This window comes from Acinonyx jubatus, chromosome A1 (assembly GCF_027475565.1).
Source record: "Acinonyx jubatus isolate Ajub_Pintada_27869175 chromosome A1, VMU_Ajub_asm_v1.0, whole genome shotgun sequence".
NCBI classification, from domain to species: Eukaryota; Metazoa; Chordata; class Mammalia; order Carnivora; family Felidae; genus Acinonyx; species Acinonyx jubatus.
In genome coordinates this window covers 212,229,554-212,252,237 of record NC_069380.1, presented here as the reverse complement: position 1 = coordinate 212,252,237, position 22,684 = coordinate 212,229,554, and the positions used below count along the sequence as shown (strand labels likewise).

Sequence of the window (22,684 nt, the reverse complement as noted above, 5' to 3'; positions counted from 1 at the left end):
TTAGCTGAGCAATTATTGGGCATTGTGGAGTACTCAGGGCAGACCATCATGAAGGCTTTCTTACAACAGAAACAAACATGAATGCATAATATCTTTGTACTAGCAGATGTCTGAACTAATGATTAGTATCTGCTTCTTTTTATTTTTGAAAATTATAATCAAATATAGGTGAGAAAATATTAAGAATATAAGGAAAGAATAATTAGTAAATTGATACATTAATGAGTCTCCTATAATAACATAATTACCACAACTGGTTGCTGAAGATCTTTGTACCCATTGCCCTGATCTTCTTCCTGCCCACCACCCTCTCATCTTTATCCTCCTTCCCCACCTCTTTCTTCTTTCATAATCTCAGCACTGTAATAAATTATAACATGGGCCAAAAATAAAAGCGTTTGATAATCTAACACTTTTCTCCAAAAAAAATGCATACCAGTGTGTTGAAATGGAAACATTTATGCTGAATATTCTTAATTTTGATTACAGTCAATATCCTTTTTAATCTCAAATCATTTTTATGCTCTTCTGTCTGCTAAAAATGTCCTACCTTTTTTTTTTCTTTGTCTTTGACCAGTTCCATTTCATCTTCAGTTCAGGCATCATATTCTCTACAAAGATTTGCTTAGCTTCTTAACTGCATCATATAGCCAATCTTCCTTCATGATCCAATAAATTTCTAGATGTAGCTTTATCATTATATTTAATCTATTCTTTTACAATTACTTATTTATATGTCTTTTCCCACAAAAATGTAGAAGTGTTTTGGGAACAAATATTTGTCAAATATTCTTATTGTATTTTGAATCTGTCATTGTACCTGAAATATGTCAAGGTTCCAAATGTATATGAGGAATGCATAAGTATATAAACCAATAAATTAATTGCATTAGCATGTATTTAACTATTTGCTTTGGTTTGGGAACCATATTAGATGTTATGAAAAAACAAAACATAAAACATTTCCCTGCTCCAAGTTTTCAGGTGGATAACTGGCACATTGATATTATATATAGCATTGGCATTATATTTCATAACATGTAGCTTGATTTATCGATATATGGGTGATGAAAATGTTTTATCTATGTGTCCAGCTCCAGTGGTGGTAACTTCTCTGTATAGAAGGCCATATAAACAAAGATTCCAGGCCAGTGCCTGTCACATAATGGTTGTTCAGTACTTACTGAATATACCATTGAATAAACAAACTATCTCTTAAATATGATTTTCTCTCTAGATAATAAACATCTCTGTACCCTTTTTCATCTTGATTTTTCAGTACATTCTTCATTGCTGTTGATTAACAAATGGTAGTGGGTCCTCTTGGATCCACCAAAATGTAAAACAATTAAATAGAGTTTGAATTCTTTGAAGATTTCCAAGTTACAAAGAGGTACCAGAGTTTGGACTTCTTCATGACAGATAAATAAAATTATTTTCTAATTTTATACTCATGTTACAGAACATGTATCCTATTTAAAATAGCCCCATTACTTAAAATACTCTTAGTAGCAGTATAGAAGGATCCTTATACTTTAACAGTGGCTATTTTTAGAGGTTCTAACTTTACCCATGTGACAGTGTGAAACAGTATTTGCATTCTCTTGATTAAAATAGAAATTTGCCACATTTTCCCCATGGGATTTCTAATATATTCTGAATTCCATAGGCATTGTCTGCACTTTGCAAATCAAATATTTTCTTAGAGTCTAAGGTATCTACTTACACTGCTTTATGATGCTACTTGGTAAACAGAACTTTTTATAACAAAGTGTTCAAATTAATTAGTTTTCCTTCCTGATATTTTCTTTTTATATAATGTTTAAGAAATCTTTTCCTAACCAGATATCATTAAGATAGGCTTCAGTATTTTTCAGCTTCATTTAAAAAAAATTAATGTTTATTTATTTTTGAGAGAGAGAGAGAGAGAGAGAGAGAGAGCAATCGAGCAGGGGAGGGGCAGAGAGAGAGTGAGACAGAATCTGAAGCAGGCACCAGGTTCTGAGGTGTCAGCATAGAGCCCAAATCAGGGCTCAAACTCATGACCTGTGAGATCATGACCTGAGCCAAAGCCGATGCTCAAACAACTGAGCCACCCAGGTGCCCCTAGGCATCATTTTTAAATCTTTTACATTTAGATCTTTTACATTCAGATCTTTACTCCACTAGGAATTTATATTTGTGTGTGATGTGAGATTGGAAGATATATTTAGGCTGTTTCCTTATTTGCTTATTTGTATATGAATGGCAAGGTGGAGGGTGACTTAAAAAGATCTTTCACTCAATGTTTTGGGTCTAAAGTAAAGAGGGAATCAAAGAATGTGTATTAGCATAAAATGGTAAGAATCTGAATTAATTTGATGGCAATCAGAATTTTAAAACAGTAATGTGGGAGATACAGGAACCATTACTCAGGAAGAATTAGCCAGACATCATAGCCAGTAAATTTTGTTATTGCATTATTACCTAATGGGGGTCATGTTAGACTAAAATGTAAAACAAAGAGAAGAATTTGGCTGAAGTGATAATAAAGGATTTATCTCTGACCACATTACAACAGGTTATTTTAAAAAGGCCCAGATCCTGGGTGAACACATTAGTGCTTTGACTCGCCAGAAACTTATCACTGGCATCCAGTAAACACTTGCTGAATGAATGTAAATTGCTTACTGAATAAAAGCAGTAGGCCATAGGATAGGATGAATAAGGAGGTGTTATCGGATAACTGAATATTATTATATTGAGAAAAGAAAGTCTTAAAAATATCACTGGATATCACCACTAGTGTTTTCATGTCCAGAAAACCAGTTAAGTCAGGTCTTAGTTTATGGAGCTAGAATCTCAACCCTGAGTGGTAAGAAGGTGTGAATTTGAATTTCTGTGCTGGTGATGCTAGGTTAATCTGTGAGTTTATAGTTGACTTTCCTTGCTCTCTAATCTGTTTTATTCTTGCTGAGCCTGAGGCATTCCTGTTCTCAGGCATTATATCTTGTCAGAAGGAGGCCAGGCAGCTATAGGTAAGTATTGATCCTAGCGCAAAGAAGAACTGAGAAAATTCTAGATATGAGGTGGCAGGCAGGCACTCAAGTGGAAACATCGAGGAGAATTCCAAGGATGCTGGACTGGACATAGGCAGCCATCTAAGCTGATAAATATTTTAAGAGTTTTTAACATTTCATACGAGAGCAGGTAAGATTCACATCATTCTATTTAAAAAATAATAATGAAAGGTCAATCGATTACTCTGTTCAACGAAAACCAGGTTAATGCAATAATAAATAGTTACCATTTATTAACTACATATTTTTGTCAATACCCTATTCAATTCTCACAGAGCCACAGGTAGAGTTGACTTCTTAGCTTACTTAACTGGAAATGGAAAATGAGAGGTCAAGTGACTTTTTTCCAGATCATTCAAGAGGTAACTGACAGAAGCAAGGATCCAAATTCATGTCTGCCTGCCCCTAAACCCTGTGATTTTATTTCTAAGCTATTTTGCCTTCCCACCTGGAGGAGCGACTACAGAGAATACAATTTCTGAGAAGCAGAGAAAGGATTTGCTCACAGAAAACATACCTCTGCCTGCCAAGTGATGCTTAAAATCCCCTTTACAGGGTGTTAAATTCTTTGCTTCCACAGACTGAGATAAGGTTTAAAATGCAAATAAACTTTAGAGAGATAACATTTGGGTGTAAATTCATGAAAAAAATATAAAATCTTTTTGTGAGCAGATTTGTTTAGGGAATTATGACTATGTGCCACATGGCATGTAAAGGAGGGAGCGAACGGGGGCAAAGGAAAGATGAGGGGACTATGGAAGATGAGGAATAGAAACGTCCCGCATGGCTATTATTCTCGGGTGACAGTCCATCCTGAATTTTGTCCTGACATGACATTAGGATCTTTAGGAAAATAACAATAACAGAAAGCAAGACAAAACGAAACGTTGTTTTCAATAAACCTTCATATATTTGAACCCTGAGAAGGGAATAAAGGCAATAATAGTTAAAAGAAAGTGAATATACTTAACTCTCTGATTTTGATTTCCAGAAAGCTGCCACTAACCCATAATACTACCCTCTGCTTCCCCCCTCCTCCACACTTCTTTTTAAAAGCTGTGCATTCAACTGTGTTCAGAGAGCCATTTCTACCTGCCAATGTTGTCTCTGGGAAAAGAGGCAAGTTAAAATAAGGACATTTTCCTGCCCCTGTAATATTAGAAAATGTGCACAGCTGCTACAAATATGCTCCAAGGGTAACATCTGGAAAGAGAGTTCCCCAATTGATTAAATCATTGCCATTTAAGTGCAAATGCACATCTTTCCTTATAGCTTTCCCCTTTCTCTTCCTCAGTCCCCAGCTTATAACTAAAAAAAAAAAAAAAGAAAAAAACCATGCCTTAAATATAGCAGCATTTTTCCTAAATTTAGAATGTCTGAAGTGTGTTTGATTTGCAATTCACACGTATTAAAAAGTATTTAATCTCAAAACAAATCATTTTGATAAATTCTCATAGTGCTTTCTTTTAGCATTAAGTAATTAACTGACCCCATGTTACAGAATGGAGGATATTTATAATGGAGGAAAGTGCGACACAATTCCCAGTATAAAAACTTCACTATTTGGTATGTGCACAGAAATGTCTATGGGAAATTTAATTATCAAATAGGGAGATCTAAAATGATGTGAGTTTACACTAACAGAACTTGAATTGCTTCCAGATAAGTTAGTAAAGAAATCTCTAGGACTCTAATTTTTTTCTTCCAAACCAATATATCTCATTAGCCAAACTGAAAAGACACCACACCTCCACTATGAAGGAAAAAGTGAAATAAAAATTTCTGTCTAGAATTTCAGGAACTGTTCAAATCAACAGAAAATGCTTTCACATGCAATTTTAGCTTTGTCAACTTAAATTATATTATAGGCCTAATATAACAGAAAGAGCCTTATTTCTGATGATGAAAAGATAAAGTAGAAATACAGCATTGGTGTAGTTTTTTTCAGAATGAAAGTAAAATGAAACATCTTCTCTCTCTCTCGCTCACTCTCTCTCTCTCTCTCTCTCACACACACACACACACACACACACACATTCCCTATGAAATAATTACCATAATATTAGTCTTAAATAAATATATAAAGAGACCACAAGTTCCCCCAGAGCATTTCATTAACCATTGTGCACTGTGAGTTGTCAAAAAATAGTTGAAGGGTGGGACACAGGCTTCCCCCTCTATCAGAAAGTAGAGCATTCTTATGAAACCTTCTGTAAGTGGGACTCATGTAAGGTGAAGAAGCAATTACCACTTCATTAAAGTGAAAATCCTCTTTGGATTTCTTTTAGTTAGAAAAAAAAAAAAAAAACAACAGGTGCTAATGTAGGTCTTTCATAAAAGCTAAGTGGCGTAAAGCAAACTTTCAAAGAGAGGGGAAAACCTGTATTCCCAAACTCACTGGATTATGTAACTAATTTTTTAGGGAATTAAAAGTACCACCATTTATTGAATATATATTACATGCCAGGCACTCAGTTAAGCACTTGATATATCTTATTTGATTCTCTAATCATCATATCATTTTATGAGCAATGTCTTTTTATTATTTCAGTTTGTAGAAGTGAAATCAAATTCTCAGTGGTGAAGCAATTTGACCAAGATAGCCAAAGTGGGAATACAATTGAACCCTCTCTCCCTGATTCCCATATCTCCTGTCTTTCCCACTGTGCTCTATTACTTCCCAAAGTGTGACCTGAATCATAGATCAATACAGAATATGCAATCCCTGAAAGAATGTTCACTGGTATTTGTGATCATTTTTAAGCACAGAGATAAATCTCATGAAGGAGTGATGGCCATTAGACCCCCATTCAGCACATATAACCTACTGCAATTTGCCATTAGCAGTGCCTCTATTTTCAGGTGGATTAACTTATTATTGACACAAGGGATCACAATATAAAGTGGAAGATTACATTAATTGCATTCAAACGTATACAGTTTTCTATGTAGTATACGACCACTATTAACTATCATAGCAGTTCATTTTTGCCAAATATTTTAATTATTCCTTAAGCTCAATAGTTTGTTACTATTTGAATTTTATGACTTATGCAACTGAAATATTATTAAAAGCTTAATTTTTGTCAAAATTCCATTCCCAGTTTAATGTCAGTGTAATGCATTATGACAGAACTTCAAAACAGATAAAATTTCTATTGCAGCCTATATATTTGAGAAAGACTGCAATGTACATTTCCTTGTGACTTTTACAAAGTTTTCAGAACCACTTAACATTTGTTTCAGAAAAATGGCTCCCTCAGTACTCAACTTGCTGCTTTTCATGAGAAAATGATGCCTTATTTTTTTTTCTTTTTCAGCCTCGTTCAAACTGACCATCTCTAAAAGTTATCAACTTTCATACAGTGTTATGAAACAGGACCTATAAAATAAAAATTGTTGTGCATCAGATTATCATAAACTGTTAGAGATTAAAGAAGAAGTTGTATGATTTGGTAGCCTTTTCTTTAACTAAAGTATCCTTACTTTATGCTTGGTTCAATAGCTGGGATTTTTATAGGACTCTCCTGAAATTATCAGTCTTAGATTTATTCTTTTATGTTCAGATATGAAAGATCAATTTAAACTATATTGCCTGATGATTTAGCAAATTTACATATATTTAAACAATTATTAAGAGGGTTGGAAAGGTAGACTTGAGATTTCTGAGAATGTAACAAAAAGGAGTGGAGTCTACCATGTGGAGGTATAATTAAGTTATTATTAGGGACTTATTATTTGTAGTCTCTTGATCCTTTATAATTAAATTATAGAGTTTCATAAAGCCACCTACTCTGAATTCAAAAGAAGAAAATAAATTATTGCTCATTTATGAACTATTTTTAAGGTGCTAGTATTTGCCCTAGGACCAAATCCTGGCAAAAGACCGTCTTAAATTATTCAGTGGTCTTTAATTTTTGTGCACTTTAGTTTAGATTTTGGAAGGACTTGTAATGGTATACATCTTAAATTGTTTTTGGGTGGTATAGAAATTGCTATTTATTCTTTATTGACCAAGGTATTGACCTTATAATTAATGTAATATATATTTGAATTTATTTTATGCTATTGCAGATTCTTAACATTCTAATAAGGCCCCCTGGCCTATGCCCTCCGTAATTTCCTAGCCTTAATGCCAGGGGGATTTGTGAATATGATAGGACTGTCATCATAATTGGATGATTATGTTATGGTTCATGGCAGAAGGAATTATGGTCTCTAATCAGTTGACTTTGAGTTGATTGAAAAGGATAGTATGCTGGGTTGGCAAAATCCTTAAAAGGAGTAAGATAGATTGTGACGGTAGTCTTGGAGAAGCAAGACGCCATGTTTTGGAGATCACATGGCAGAGAATGGCAGACAGCTGCTAGCAGCTAAGAACAGCCCCTTTTGACAACCAGCAAGGTAACCACAGTTATTTCAGTCCTGTAACTGCAAGGAAATAAATTCTGCCACAACTAGTGGGCTTAGAAGAGATCCCCAAGCCTCAGGTGAGATAGAAGACTGGGCTGATGCTTTGATTTCAGTATGTGATACCCTGAGTAGAGAACTCTGCCACCACAGAGTGCTTAGAATTCCAACAGATAGAACTGTGAGGTAATAAGAGCTGCAAAATAAACAGTCATGTGTCACTCTATGATAGAAAACTGTCAGCCCTCTTATTTGTGCGCAAGCTCCCATTATTTAAGTCTTGGTGAAACTTTGAAATATTCAGAAAGGGATGGTATGAGGAGTGCCATGTGGCAAATCGTGCACAATTTTAGCAGCAAGAGCAGCAAGTTCCCACCAAAGGCAGAACATCCTTCCTCTGAGAGAGTCTTGCTAGTCACCATCCGAGCTTTAATAGGTAGGTGCCTTTTAGGACATGAAAGAAATTAAAACAGGCCCTGACTCGATTCTGACTGGATTCTACTTCCTACGAAGATACAGAACTTAGTATCACTCTTTGTTCTCTCCTCAAGGATCAATGCCTGGAAGAATGACAGAAGGAAAATGAGAAACAGAGAAAACGATGTGAAGACCATGAAGTGACAGAAGTCAGTGTTGAACTGGTATGGCTTGAGTGGTGGCTTCACACCGGAGCAGGAGGCATCCAGGCACCACTATGGCAGGATAACATAAGGCAGTAAATTATGGAGTGCTGCTGTCACATGGGCCACCTCCACTGGGCCATGATCATTCACCTCCCACCCCCCTCTGCCGTCTCTGCCATCCCAACCCCACCTCACCGTTGCCTTTGAACAAACAGTGCCAACCGCAGTCCACAGCAATGACTGATGCTCTGGTCCATGTGTGTCCTCATCAGTAAAATTAGGACATCACCGAATGTGTGTGATTTAAATTCTGAGAGAAATGGATGGGGCTCAGGTAACTCTAGGCAAATTTGCTTATTGCTATCCTCCAAACTATTATGACTTGGATTAAGATCAAAAGCGTAGTCCTTCCTAAAGCCACTTCTCTACTGGAAGCAATGGGTGAAACCTTGATTTGAGAAGTAAGAGTGAGAAATGACTGAAGGTGACTTTGGTGTTTGAGGCTTTTTCAGCTGAGCACATTCAGCTTCAGTATGAAAGTCAGGGGCAACAGGTATGGCAGTCTGGCCTTTTCCCAGATGCACTGACTGATGGGTAATAATGCATAGCCAGTGATACCAAGGGATTATGAACTCATGGGCCCAAATAAGAAGCACAGTTACTTCAAAAGAAAAAATAGTAATAATAATACTGATCACAGCCCCTATCAGAAGCACACAGATTAGGAAAAAAAATGCAACCATATACTCTATCATTTGTATTGGTATACTTTGGACAGTTAAATATTACTATTACTATTAATCATTACACTGGCACAACAGGTAGGGATAAAATTGGACAGCCACATGTAAACTGACTTATGGTGCGACTACTACTAAATACACTAAAACAGATAAGGGAACTTATGAGCAATATGAAGAAAAAAATGTTGCATTAAAAAAGGAAATAAACAGCAGCATTACAAATATTTATTTGTTGAAATCCAAAAATAGGATAGATTGTCTTCTGCATATGAAAGGCTTTGTAATCAAACCTCACCTCCCAGCTTTTAGGGCTTATGAAAATTACTTCTAGTATACAACATTTTTCTTCACTTGGAAAAAGAATATAATATCTCAGTCTACTGCCTCTTTGCTAGGTCATGAGATCTAACTAGAATGTAATAAAATTATTTTGTTCTCATTGCATTAACGCTAACGATTACCTCCTACTTACTGCAAATGTAATGATCTTAAATTTATAGCATTGTAGAAGTTTTCTTTTAGAAGAATAAACTTATTATATTAAAAAAAGAATGAGACAATTTAAAGAAAAGATTAGGTAAACATAGTGTAGGTAGAAAAGAAGCAGTTCCACGTATCAGCCAATTGTACATTAAATAAACTTTCTAAATGAAAATTAAGGAAAAGGAAAGTGTAAGCCTCAGAAAGATAACTAACCAATAAGAAAGAAAGAAAGAAAGAAAGAAAGAAAGAAAGAAAGAAAGAAAGAAGAGACTGCAGCACTGAAAATATAAATTACTCTGGGAGCATAGCAAGAAACAGAACAGATTGACAAAGAAAAGACAAATTATACCGGGTCAATATGCTTATACTATGAATTTTGTAATTTATCTTGAATATAATGGATTTTTAAGTGGGAGAGTAATATATTTAAATGCACTTCTTTTATAAAGATTACTTTGCCAAATTATGCCATAGAAAGTAGAGAGCCAGGATATGTTCCAGATGCCAAGACCAACTGGGACACTCTGGCAGCAGCAGTTCAAGCGAGGTGTGAGTGACTGACCTACAATATTAGCAGAGCAAATAGAGACGAGATAAAAGATAAAGGTGGCCTCATGGAAGAAGAACTAGATAAGTCCTAAGTGACCGATGGGACAAGAGCCTCCAAGAGAGGATCAAGTCTGACGTGTGTCCCAGCTCTTTGACATAGATGACTGCTTATTTTTAGTTGTATTTAAACTCTTTGGTTTATTCTTATGATAGTAAATAAACATTCTTTTTCTTGACAACAAATTACACGCCAGGCGGTGTGCTAAGCACATGCCCTGAATTATGCCACCTAATTCTCTGAATTGGTGAGTAAATTTGGTGATATCATTCATGGTGTCCATTTTACACAAGATGAAATGGAGACTGAGACAGGCTACACGGCTCAGCTGCAGGTCCCGGGATGGGAACCCAGGCTGTCTTCTCCTGCCACCGGGACTGTTAAACTCTGTCTGCTCCACCCCTAATGATACTGCTTTCAAACCCAAGCATACAGGAGAAGAATGGGGGTGGGAGAGAGACAAAATGACTTTCGTTTGGTTGCGCCAAGTTTTGGATGTCTGTATGGCATTCATAATGCAGATTTCTAATAGGCAATATGAGAAGAATCAGAGTTCGTTGCTAAGATTTGGGAATTACTAATAAACGGCTGGTTGAAGGAAGCTTTAGGTCGAGGCAGTTTTCAGTGTGTGGCTGGGGAGTGAGTTGCAAAAGCAAACTACAGAAGGTTTTTAAGTGTCAAGGATGTAATGGACTTAGGCTTTATAATGAAATGTACACGAATTGGTGCCACAATCCTCTAAGAATATAACATGCCTTCCGATGAAAATCAAGTTACCAAAGACCGTGCTGAAATCCATTTTTCTAGTAGACGATAGTCTAGCAAGATGTCACAAGGCTGGAGGGAAAATATTTTTGCTTGAAGGTGGAGGAATAATGATTAATGATTTGGCATTTTGATCCCCACTGCCTTACCCAGCCCCTTGGTAATTTAGAGGGAAATATTCATTGTTGTTTGTACTATCACTACAGTTTGGGGGCTGTCTTAAGATAAAGGCTAGGTGACAAACTACAAAGGCTAGGGGCATCTGGGTGGCTAAGTTGGTTAAGCGTCCGACTTTGGCTCAGGTCATGATCTCAAGGTTTGTGGGTTCAAGCCCCTCATCAGGCTCTGTGCTGACAGCTCAGAGATTGGAGCCTTCTTCAGATTCTGTGTCTCCCTCTCTCTCTGCCCTTCCCCTGCACTCTGTCTCTGTCTCTCTCTCAAAAATAAACACTAAAAAAATTAAGAAGGCTAAAACATCAGTGGGAAAGGACAGACCCCACAGGGGTCTTGTATAAGCTGTGGGACTCACACAAGCATGATTTCCTGGGCTGATCCCAAAGAAAACTTTCTCCACTTCAAAGACTTTTCTGAGGAATGGTTCATAGTGTAAGAATCCTAGTATAGAACTCTTAGCCATTCTATTTAAAACATTTTTAGAATTTTATCATGGTTTATTTTTCAGTGTCTAAATTTAAATTTGGGATAATGCTCATCTCAGCAACTTAATATCTACAGCCAACATACATAAATTAGAACACAAAAGCCCATGCCGCTATTTATTGGATGGGAAAATCTACTAGGTGGGAAAAAAAATGAGAATAGAGTGATTATATATTATATATTTGTGTGCAAGAACTTAAGTTGAGCAAAATATGCTATTCCATCAGCAAAACTCATAGCATTTATAGATCAGTAAAACATCTTCGAACATTCTTCAGATATCTGGCTTAGCAAAAATTTGAAAAAGCACTTAGTCATGCATTTTTATGCTGGATGGTAAAGCCTATGAATACCACACAAGGCAAATTTCATCTTCATTTTTTTTATATCATCTATGTCAGCCCCCATCCACACTGAATTTATAGAAAACATTACCATTTCTGAATCATCATATATTTTGAAAGCAAAGAGTAAGGATTCTCAAGGCTGTAAGAGACGCTAAAGGTCAGGAGCCCATCCACACAACTGGGCAAACTTTGTATGTTTAGAATTGTCATGATTACCCACAGTTCTCTAAGGGAAAACTCTAGTCCTGCTATTCGCTGTGTGAGCCACAGCACCAGGTGACATTTAGCCCTACTGCTTTGTCGCAGTCAGCCCTGGGGTAAGGTTATGTTGGAATCATTTCTACAGTATTGAGAAAGTTTATTGAGTGGGTTATTTCCTGAACTACGTGCCCCTCTCCGTAGTTCATATGTTGAAATCCTAATTCCGAGGATGTCAGAATGTGACAGTACATATTTAGGATAGGGTCTTTAAAGGGGTAATTAAGTTAAAATGAGATCATTAGGGCGGGTCCTAACCCAACAGGACTTTTGATGGATGTCCTTACCTGAAGAGAAAATTCCCTGAATAGAGGGAAGAATAAGTTAAGACAGAGAAAAGATAAGCCAAGAAGTGAGGCCTCAGAAGAAACCAAACCCGCCATGCCTTGATCTCACACTTCCAGCCTCCAGAATTGTGAGAAAATAAGTTTCTGTTGTTTATGACCATGTCTGTCGTACTTTATTATGGCAGCTTGAACAAACCAGGTAAAAGAGAAACACCCCCTAATATACATACTAGTAAGCTCTTTGCAGATTCAGTTTTCCAGACTCTCTTTCTGCCTTGCCAGTGACAACCCAGTTGTCCTCACACAGACGATTGATATAAAGAGTTCAAATAGAGGATTAAAGCCTGCTAACGGATCGCTGTGTGTCTTCAAATCCTGACTTTTAGTACTATTTTTGCCCCTCATATTTCAGAAGGAGGGTTTGAAAAACAAGCTTAGCATTCCCTGGGGCAAAAGGGGTGGGAAGAAGAAAGAATTTAAATTACCTGCTAATGAGTAAAACTCCTTGGTGTATAAAGCTAAACTTTAAGTTGCTAATTCAAAGATTTTGTTTAATGTATGATTTCAGAATCCACTCCAATTTAGTGTTTAGGGCATTAAGAAAACTTAGAAGCACAGCTTGAATGCATTCTAATTATAAAATTAAAAGATGGAATATTGAACTGCTTAGTATGCCACTTACATACTTTCAAACAATAATGAGGGTTTCAAAATAAGTAGCAGTCTTATAAAATTCAAATGGATGATAGTTGTGTGACGGTAAATATGAGCAAATTGTGATTTCCTTATCTCAACAGTAGTACACAGAATGAGACTACACCAAATATTTGTCTCCAAATGTCAACAATGTAGTAAATCTCAGCAATCTTTTGAGGGATTACAAAACAGATAGAAAATGACTCAGTAGTAAAAAATAAATAAATAAATAAATAAATAAATAAATAAATAAATAGTACATATCGGCAATTTTTTAATAGAGAAAAAATTTCCTATAAGCAAACACAAACTTAACCTCTCAGTTACTGCATAATGGGGTGAAAGTCCTCCAATACTACCACACAAACTGAGAAACTTGATGATCCTATCTTGATGTAAGAGGGGATGCCCATTTACCGGATGAAGATATGGGGATTAGAAGTGCTCCATGAGCTGTGTCTAACTAGGAATCATTATACTACCGATAAGTAAGTAACAAATAACATCCCCTAAGTGGGAAAAGTCTCTATAAATGTTTTCAGTTGGAAAATCTGTCAGTAAGATGTTCTCTGATGCTTTGGCCTCTCAACTATGTCCTTGAATCCAAGTGAAGTAGGCTATTTTTTTTAATTTTTTTTTTAACGTGTATTTATTTTTGAGACAGAGAGAGACAGAGCATGAACAGGGGAGGGTCAGAGAGAGGGAGACACAGAATCTGAAACAGGCTCCAGGCTCTGAGCTGTCAGCACAGAGCCCGACGTGGGGCTTGAACTCAAGGACCGCGAAATCATGACCTGAGCCGAAGTCGGCCGCTTAACTGACTGAGTCACCCAGGCGCCCCTGAAGTAGGCGCTTTAAATGAATCATTGATGAGGAAGAAAACATAGTCTAAGACATAGGGAAGGATTGGAAGACATGAGAAATTGTGGATCCCTTTCTGTTGACATCAAGGATTATTAAAAAAAAAGTGTAAAAGTGTTTTCAGTTTTCTTTTGCTCAAAAATCTCTAATTTGGCTGAATAAATTTAGAATTGATAATGAGACATGCCAAAAGAATACTTCAAATAATTGGTTGACATTTAATTTTGATATGACATACTATAAAACTGTTTTATTCTTTTCAATATGTTCTAGTATTTATGACTGTCACAATAGGTTTATTATATTAAGTTAATATCATTGTTTTATTTCAGATACATGTGATTTTCATGTTATCTTTCTCTTTTACAACTTTTAGTTCAAGATCAAATACCATCTTTTATTTATTATTATTATTGTGTGTGTGTGTAAAAGAGAGAGAAGCATGCATTCATGTGCACAACCTGGGGAGGGACAGAGGGAAAGGGAGAGAGAGAATCTTGAGCAGGCTCAATGCCCAGTGTGGAGCCCCACACAGAACTCGATCTCACGACCCTGAGATCATGACCCGAGCCGAAATCAAGAGTCAGTCACTTAACCAACTGAGCCATCCAGGTGCCCCAAAATATTATCCTTTAAAAAACTGACTTAATAGAGCTAATGGTTTTGTGCCCATGTTTTCACTGAAATGACATATGTCATTATGGATTTTGCTAAACTTTTCTCTTTCTTCCCAGGCAGGCCAAGGTTTTTTTAAACATCTCCTAAGAAGGCGTTGGTTCACACCAAGCAAGGAGAGTAGAAGATGGTCCTTGTTAAGATGAAAAATGCAACACGAATTCTGTCATCATTAACAAAATAAAATCAGCGTTAACAATGAAAGCAGAGTTTACATGGATAATCCAAATGCTTGATTTATCTGTGTAGATTGCTACAAATTTGGTTGGACAGTTTGTCTTCCCTGCCCCCACTCCTCAAACCCCCAGTAACAGACCTGAAAGACCTGAAACTGTTTCCTCTTCTGACTATTCAAAGACAAAAAAATCAGTTAAACCTTATTGATAAGGAGATTGAGTTAGAGTTGAGAGGAAAAGGGTGTACCTAAAGGACTGGAGAAATGTAAACAATTTGAGAAGACTATTCTGAATTAAAGAAAGAATGAAGGTTGCTCACAGATAGAGGGAACTTCTTGATGCCACAGATAGATAATTCAATGGAGACTGATAGGGGTTGATAGGTACACTGAGGGAAAACATGAAAAACATACGAACAGACAAACAAAAATTCTGCACCCATCCTCTGGACCCCATGTACATACCTGATCATATTAAGTTGTGCTTTTCTCTTATGGAAAGAAACTGTACCTTGCCATATCAATTAGGCCATGAAAAATTACACACTGAAGAAGGACAAAAATAAAAAGAACTTGATATCAGAGTTGGGAAATAAGAAACCACTGCTACAAGAAATAAAGACGGAGAATGATTTCTGGAATATGTAAACGCATGGTGGACCAGGTTGATGGTAAGGCACATCAGGGCCAAGGAATCCACAGTGGCATACAAAGATGACAGATCATAAGAAAGTGCTTGTTCATCAGAATCCACAAACAATTCCACAGTCCGAAGCAGCAGCACTGCAGGCAAGAGAAATGCACAAATGTCAGAGCCATCTACCCTTCTGCCCTACAACTATCTGAGCAGAGCAGACCTGGGTCCAGAGCAGTAAACTAGTGACTCCAGAAACAGCACAGCAACAGAAGAGGCAGTAAACTATCACATCTAGAAGACGCAGCCATCAGGGGTTACTTCCTAGAACCAGAACTGAAGTTAAAATAAATACAGGAGGAAACAATATTTCCATTTGGACTAAAGATTAATACTTACTAATTTTGCTCAAAATTAACTTTAAAATGTGAAGTTAGTTTTAAAATATGAACAACCAGTCATCACCAAACATCTGGGGGAAAAAAGCAGCATTTAAGAGTGGCATCAACACAGAAGCTTTCTCTCCAATAGCTTTAAAAGGGAAACATTTAAAAATTAAAATTAGTATAGTCAATATTGAAATACTGGAGATTTAGCACATCAATTTCATCCTTTAGAAAGCATAGGTTGCCAAGAAAATACAAATGTTCTAGGGCAAGGGTAAGTGCCAAAGCACTTACATTCAATAAAACATTAGTTGAAGATCAGAATTGAAATGGCTGGGGATAAAATTAGAGAATTAGAAATCTTTAATGCAAAAATTGATGGAAATAATCTCATCTATGATTTTATTTTCCCATTTATTAGTGATATGAGAAATACATGACAAATTTATTTACCAACTACTAAGTGCCAGTCATGATTCTAGACGTTTTATGTATGTTTTTACCACATATTGTAAGATTATATCCCCATTTTACAGATGAAAATCGAGAGGCTTAGCAAGACCAATAATTATGTTCAAGTCACTCAGATATGAGCCATCATCCTGCCTCTCTAAATCTTAAAATATTTAGGTATTTTGATATTTTAAGCTGGATCAGGTATATATTCTGGGGTCCTACATGCAAGTAAATATTAGAGGTCCAAGCAAGCATACCGTATTGTATTAAAGTACATTTTAGTATGAGGTAGTAATACATTTTCAAGGAAGAGAATCCAAGTCTCTGAAACATATAAATGTTTCGGATGTAAATGTAACATGCATTTCAGAGTGAATTCTGACTTTTGGTTTAATAGCACCTTGATATCTACGATAGCTGTATTTGACAAAACTGGGAATCATAATGAATCATACAAATAAGACAGCATCTATTCTCTTGCTAATGATTATATAATTCCCATTGCTGTCAGTAGTAATTTTGAAGTCATACATTTTCAATGAAAAATCTTTGTGTTACAAGTTTTTGTGAAGTACTTGACATGATTTCAGGTTTGACAATAGTAATCTTACTATTTTTTACTTTAAGTTACATCTTTTTGTTAGTTTCATGGCCAGAAGTTAAACTAGAGTGGCAGGATGACTGTATTTTATATATTAAAATGTTCTTTACAATATCATTTTTCTTCCAGTGTTAACTTTTCATTGACTTTTTTTCATTATCCTTCTATTGAACAACTCAAACTTTTGAATCTAACTCACAAGTTAGTTTTAGAGTAGTCTTTTTTTTTAGATGAAAAAAGAGAATTCAAAAGTTAGATTATAAAGATCCAATATATTCCAACTACTAATGAATATATTTAATTTTTTTCATAAATATTCAATAATTTTAACTCATCCAACAAATAGTGAAGGTCCAAGCAGGAAAAGAATGTGTGTGTGTGTGTGTGTGTGTGTGTGGGTGTGTAGTTTCCCTGTTGTTTCCTTTTCTATCAAAATTGATTTTTAATAAAGACTACATTATTCAAGGGCACCTGGGTGGCTCAGTTGGTTAAGCGTCTGACTCTTGGGTTAGGCTCAGGTCCTGATCTCAAGGTTTGTGAGTTCAAGCCCTGCCTCTGGCTCCACACTGACAGTGTAGAGTCTACTTTGGGTTCTCTCCTCTCTCTGCCCCTCCCCTGGTTTTGCTCTCCATCTCTCAAAATAAATAAACAAACTTAAAACAGAAAAGAGTACATTGCAGAAAAGCTTTTAGGAATTAGGGAACAAAACATCCATTCCAAGACATGGAGAAGCTCTGGATTTTTGTCAGAAAAGTTGTTGACTAAATCACAGAGCCTGTATTACTACCTCATTTCTCTGCTAATGATACTACATCATTTCCCCCACTTAAAAATATGGAGAATATACATTTAGAGAGGACTGGAGACTTTGAAGAGGGATAAAAATGAAATCAATATATTTTGCAGGAACTATACAAGGTAGAATGTTGGGCATTACATACATTTTTAATCATACCATATAATCCTGAAAGGTAGGCATGTGGAACTTTTATTTTACAGATGACAAACAAAAACTGCAGTGAGCATCTAAGAGAACCAGCTGGATTCGTATCAGGGCTCAAAAGCTCCAAAACTCATGCCCAACCCAACTCATTCAAAAGCACTTGATTTTTTGTGCAGTAGCTGAATACTATGGCAGAAATTTTCTTTAGGGAAAAAAGCAAGAAAATAAACTAAACTGTTTTGATTGCAGGTCCTAGACCATTCCTGCTTTTTGCAGACTGAATAAGTGAATCTCTCCTGTAAGATCAGAATCTGTCAGTCAGCTCTGCTTAAGCACAAGCTTAACGGGCCATAAATGCCAGAGCAGGATAAAGAGAGTAAGCAGCAGAACTGTTATTGACAGTCTTAACAAGCTCTGATAATTGATTTAAGTAGAAAATCCAATTAGGTCTGGCTGACCAGAACTCCAGTGACACCAGGCTGAAGTCCAATTGTGAGTAGCGATTGTTGTTAGGATACCCGTTGGCCAACTGATCAAATATTTAAACCCCCTTTAGTTTAGTTCCCATAATAAGGATGCTACCGTTAATTCTCCACACATTAAAATCCAAGCCCCTGGAGCAAGGCGTAATAAAGACTTGCCTGGCAAAAATAATCACGCAATTTTGCATACATGTATAAATAACAGAGTATGTTATTTTTTTCTTAATCAAATGTTTCCAAACAAATTTAAGTCTTGCACCCATTTCCTATGGGAAAGGACTAAAAATCATCAAAGAGCATTTTCCCATGGTGTTCATTTCCTGTTCTGTCACTAGGGTTGTCTCTTCATCGATTATTTAAAATATTATTCAGCACAGTGGTTAAAGAATAGTTGTCCTCACTAACTTTGAATTGAACCTATTTAAGTGAAATTACCTTTTTTGTTGTTTGGTTTCTTTTTTGTTTCTTTTGGATATAGCATTTTTACATACACTCCTAGTAACATTATATGTCATAAATTCCCAAGTTAATATACACTAAATGAACATAGGAACCAAGGAACCACAGACTCAGTTTGATTCTGTTCTTTGACCTGCTACCGTCACTGGTAGCTGAGTCCTTGCATCATGAAGAATGTCATTTTGCTCCATCTTCCATACAGGCTCAGAATAATGTTCATCTTAGGCTTATATACTACAAACTAAAATTCAGTAATATTCATATAGTGAATGTCTAGTGAGCTTGGTCAACCACAAATCTAACATTAATCGAATTTGGATGAGTTCCCGTATGTGCTCTTCTGCTATTATGTTCTTAATAGCGGAAGTAGTGAAACCACCAGAAAGTAAGTTTGGCAGCTAGTATCAAATAGCACCTCAGTGTCTTGTCCTCAGGTCAGTTCACATTCTAGTCTGCCACATTTGATCCTGTATCCTTTACTTTGGTCCGATTTATATTTTCTTTAAATGGTTAAAAGAACAACTGAGCACAATTAGTTATGTTCTCGTCAGGGAACCACTGTATTTTATAGCTTAAAATCACTTTTTTTAAAGATTTGTTTTTCTTATTTAGATTTAAACTTGGCTATTCATTTGCTCACAGTAACCAGTATAGTGCTTGGCCCAAGGTTTATTGTTTAAATTAATGAACAAGATGCCTAAGAAAAATATGCCATATGTAGATGTTTCCCTATTTATTTCATCCTCAAAGGGTGTAGAGGACATTGAGAATAGAGCACATGGCCTTTGAAACTTTTCTCCCATAGCAGCACATAGGAATTGACATGGAATAAACTCTCAATTATTTGTTGAAGGAATAAAGAGCTGAATAATTAAATTAATAAAAGATATCCGTGGTCTACAAAAGATCACACATATTTCAGACAATTACATAGTGTGAAAAAATTACTTGGATAAGGATAATGCCATATCCAACTGTCATCTACAACTTAGTTTGAGAATTTTCTTCTCTCATTTACAAAACAGGTTTCAAACACAGTGAAATATTCTAATGGTCCTCTTAAAATGTTTTGAAGTCTAAGACATGTTGATCTATTCAAAAATTCACCATAAAGGATTTGAAGTTGTCCGGGAAAAGTATTTGTACAACAATAAAATATAAAATAGTGGAGGTGTGCACATGAGCATGTGAGACCACTTTAGAAGAAGAAACTTCATGAACCCAGTGAACCTTTTTATCAAATCAATTCTGTGAAACTTTTTGCTTGTTGAAGCAAAGGGGACTGACTCCATGTGTTATTAAGAATTTCACAGAGACTAATGGAAAAAAGCACTGCTCTCTTCATGACCAGATGAGGTTTGGCCCCTTCTTGAGAAAAGCTTACTTAATTCATTCTAATGGATGAGAAGTAACAGTAAAGCAATCGACTCTACATTGTTGGCTACTCAAAAAAGGGAGCTGGAGGAAGCGTTCTCTCCCAAAGGCACTTTGTGAATCATGATCTCTTTCCAGACTAGTGTGAATAACTGCAAATGGTGGGTTATTCTCCTGTGGACTGTGAATAATAACTTTGAGTGGCTTTCAAATTCCCAGGGAAATAGTCACTGGATCTTCAGCATACATCAAAACCCAGAGAGAGCTAAAAAATAATAAAATAAAATAAATAAAATAAAATAAAATAAAGTAAAATAAAATAAAATAAAGTAAAATAAAACATACACCAGAATGTACAAAAATCAGGAGAAAATGCATTGCTAAGAAAAGAGAGTGAAAAGAATAAAGAATAACAATACACACCAAATATTTCATTAAACTTTCCCCCAATATCCCTTCATGCCAATGTTGTTGCTAATTAGTATAAATTTTTTTTTTTAGTTTTTTTATGCTTATTTATTTTTGAGAGACAGGATGGAGGAAGAATAGAGTGACGGAGACAGAGGATCTGAATCAGGCTCTGCATTGACAGCAGAGAGCCTGACATGAGACTTGAACCCACGAACCGCGAGATCATGACCTGAGCCGAAGTCAGACGCTCAACCCACTGAGCCACCCAGGAGCCCACTAATTAGTACACTTTATGGCATAGATCATGCTTGAACATTGTTCAGGGTCACAGTATATGAGATATAGTAGAGAGCCTTTCTATAAAATTAGTCACAAAACTTACAAAAATTTTAAAATAACTGATTTGACATGCTTGATCTCACCAAATAAATCATGCCAATTTGATATTAGATATAACTGGAAAGGAAGAGCTCTAGTTAAGGAAACATTTTGTAAAGGTTTTTGTTTTGTTTGTACTTACCTGGCATGCCAACTCTAGACACAAACATTTTGTCTGCATTATAATCCCTGAATTAGCTATAAAGCTGACTATATTCTTTTATTTGGACTTTTTTGAGACAAACAACTGACTAAATAGAACAATAAATAAAATACCATTTATATATATGTATGGGTATATATATAGAATTTATTAATTTATTACACTGGTAAATTAACCTCATAATATGCAGCCTTGGGAACCCACACAGAACGTGTTGTACATCTTCAGTGACTAACAGTAATGTAATTGTCAAGGTTGTGGAATAGAGGTTTGTATAAGTGAAAAAGTCGTGATGCAGTATTTCACACAGTCATGTTGTAACACACTGTCTTTTCATTCATTAAAGCTGGTTTTGTCACAGAGTGAAACTGTGAACCAAACATTTGAATTCAGTGTAGCCATGTTAATAAAATTCGTAAAGCTTATACAAAATGAGGCAATAAAATCAACTGAAAGCCCAGAAACTTTTGGGTCACATGCAGCAGCTTAAAGAGTCTTCCCTCCTTCCCAGCTGGGGAATTCCAAGGTATCCTGCTGTCAATCTGCTCACATCCCAGCTGGACAGCTTGAGACATGAGCTGATGACTACATGCAGTGGCCTTTCTCTAGAGGAGGGCTAGACAGCTGGCAGAGTAGGGCATGGTGCCTTTGACATGAAACTCAACAAGACCGCACCTCTCTTCAAATTCCACCCATGTATGCACTTTGAACCAACTATTATAGTAAGATCAACTAGAGTACTTCGTAGCAGCCAGGATAAGACGATAATAAACAATAAACTAAATAAAGTGCCCTTATATTAGTAAATCACAATTCCTACTTAGGATTGATTTAAATACTTAGGGGAAAAAGAGGTGAGAGTAATCTGCTTTAGTCTGTTTAAGATTCCTTCCTTCCTTCCTTCCTTCCTTCCTTCCTTCCTTCCTTCCTTCCTTCCTTCCTTCCTCTCTCCCTCCTTCCCTTCTTCCCTCCCTCCCTCTTTCCCTCCCTTAAGCAATTGCTTAACTTTTCTGTGATTCTGTGATCAAATAATAATTTCTTTGAACAAAAGCATTCCATTCTTTGTGCAATCATTCACACTTTCATTTTAAATGCAGAAATTACTCTAATGTTGCTAGAGTGAAACTTCTTCCAATTCGTTCAGGAATGAAAATCTCTTTTGCTTTGTGTGCAGCCCTGCAACCTTGTGATTCTGAGGCCGGTCCTTGCTGCCTGTGCTTTTTGCCTTGATGCAAAAATGGGAGCCAGATTTCAAATTACTTTCATTTCAGGGGAATAATATAATTTTCGAGTAGGAAATTAGCTGAAACCAAACCTACACATGAATGTAAATATGGTTATTGCTTTTTCACATTATGAATATAATTCCTGGTTGCCATTGTTTGGTGTTTTACAACTTCTGTAGGATAGTGATTCCTAGACTTTGGGGATTTTGTACATTTAGAAAAATGAGGAGCCAGAGAGTCACATGAAGTTGCATTTTTTCCGGGTTTATACATTAAAAGCAAAAACAAAAGTGATTTGTTACCAATATGTCATAAAATAAATATCAATGAAAATTAGAAGCAGCAATTTCAATATTAGTCACAATTTTTCAAACCATAATGATACAATTTTTTTAAAACACTTTCTATGTATCATCACCCTTGTTTCTCTGGCTTTGGTGGAAACTTCATCGTGGACTGGGACTTCTCCTAAGACAGGAATTTGGGAAGCACAGTCCCGGCTCTCATATAGCCAGTCTCTAG

The 22,684-nt window shown here is 36.1% G+C and overlaps 1 long non-coding RNA gene across 1 annotated transcript; it reads left to right on the top strand.

Moving 5' to 3' along the window:
- Positions 1-7,696: 7,696 nt before the first annotated feature.
- Positions 7,697-14,666, top strand: LOC128311597 (uncharacterized). The gene is made up of 3 exons (XR_008290120.1): positions 7,697-7,905; positions 8,021-8,110; positions 14,538-14,666. It is a non-coding gene; the product is annotated as an uncharacterized LOC128311597 (long non-coding RNA).
- Positions 14,667-22,684: the final 8,018 nt, after the last annotated feature.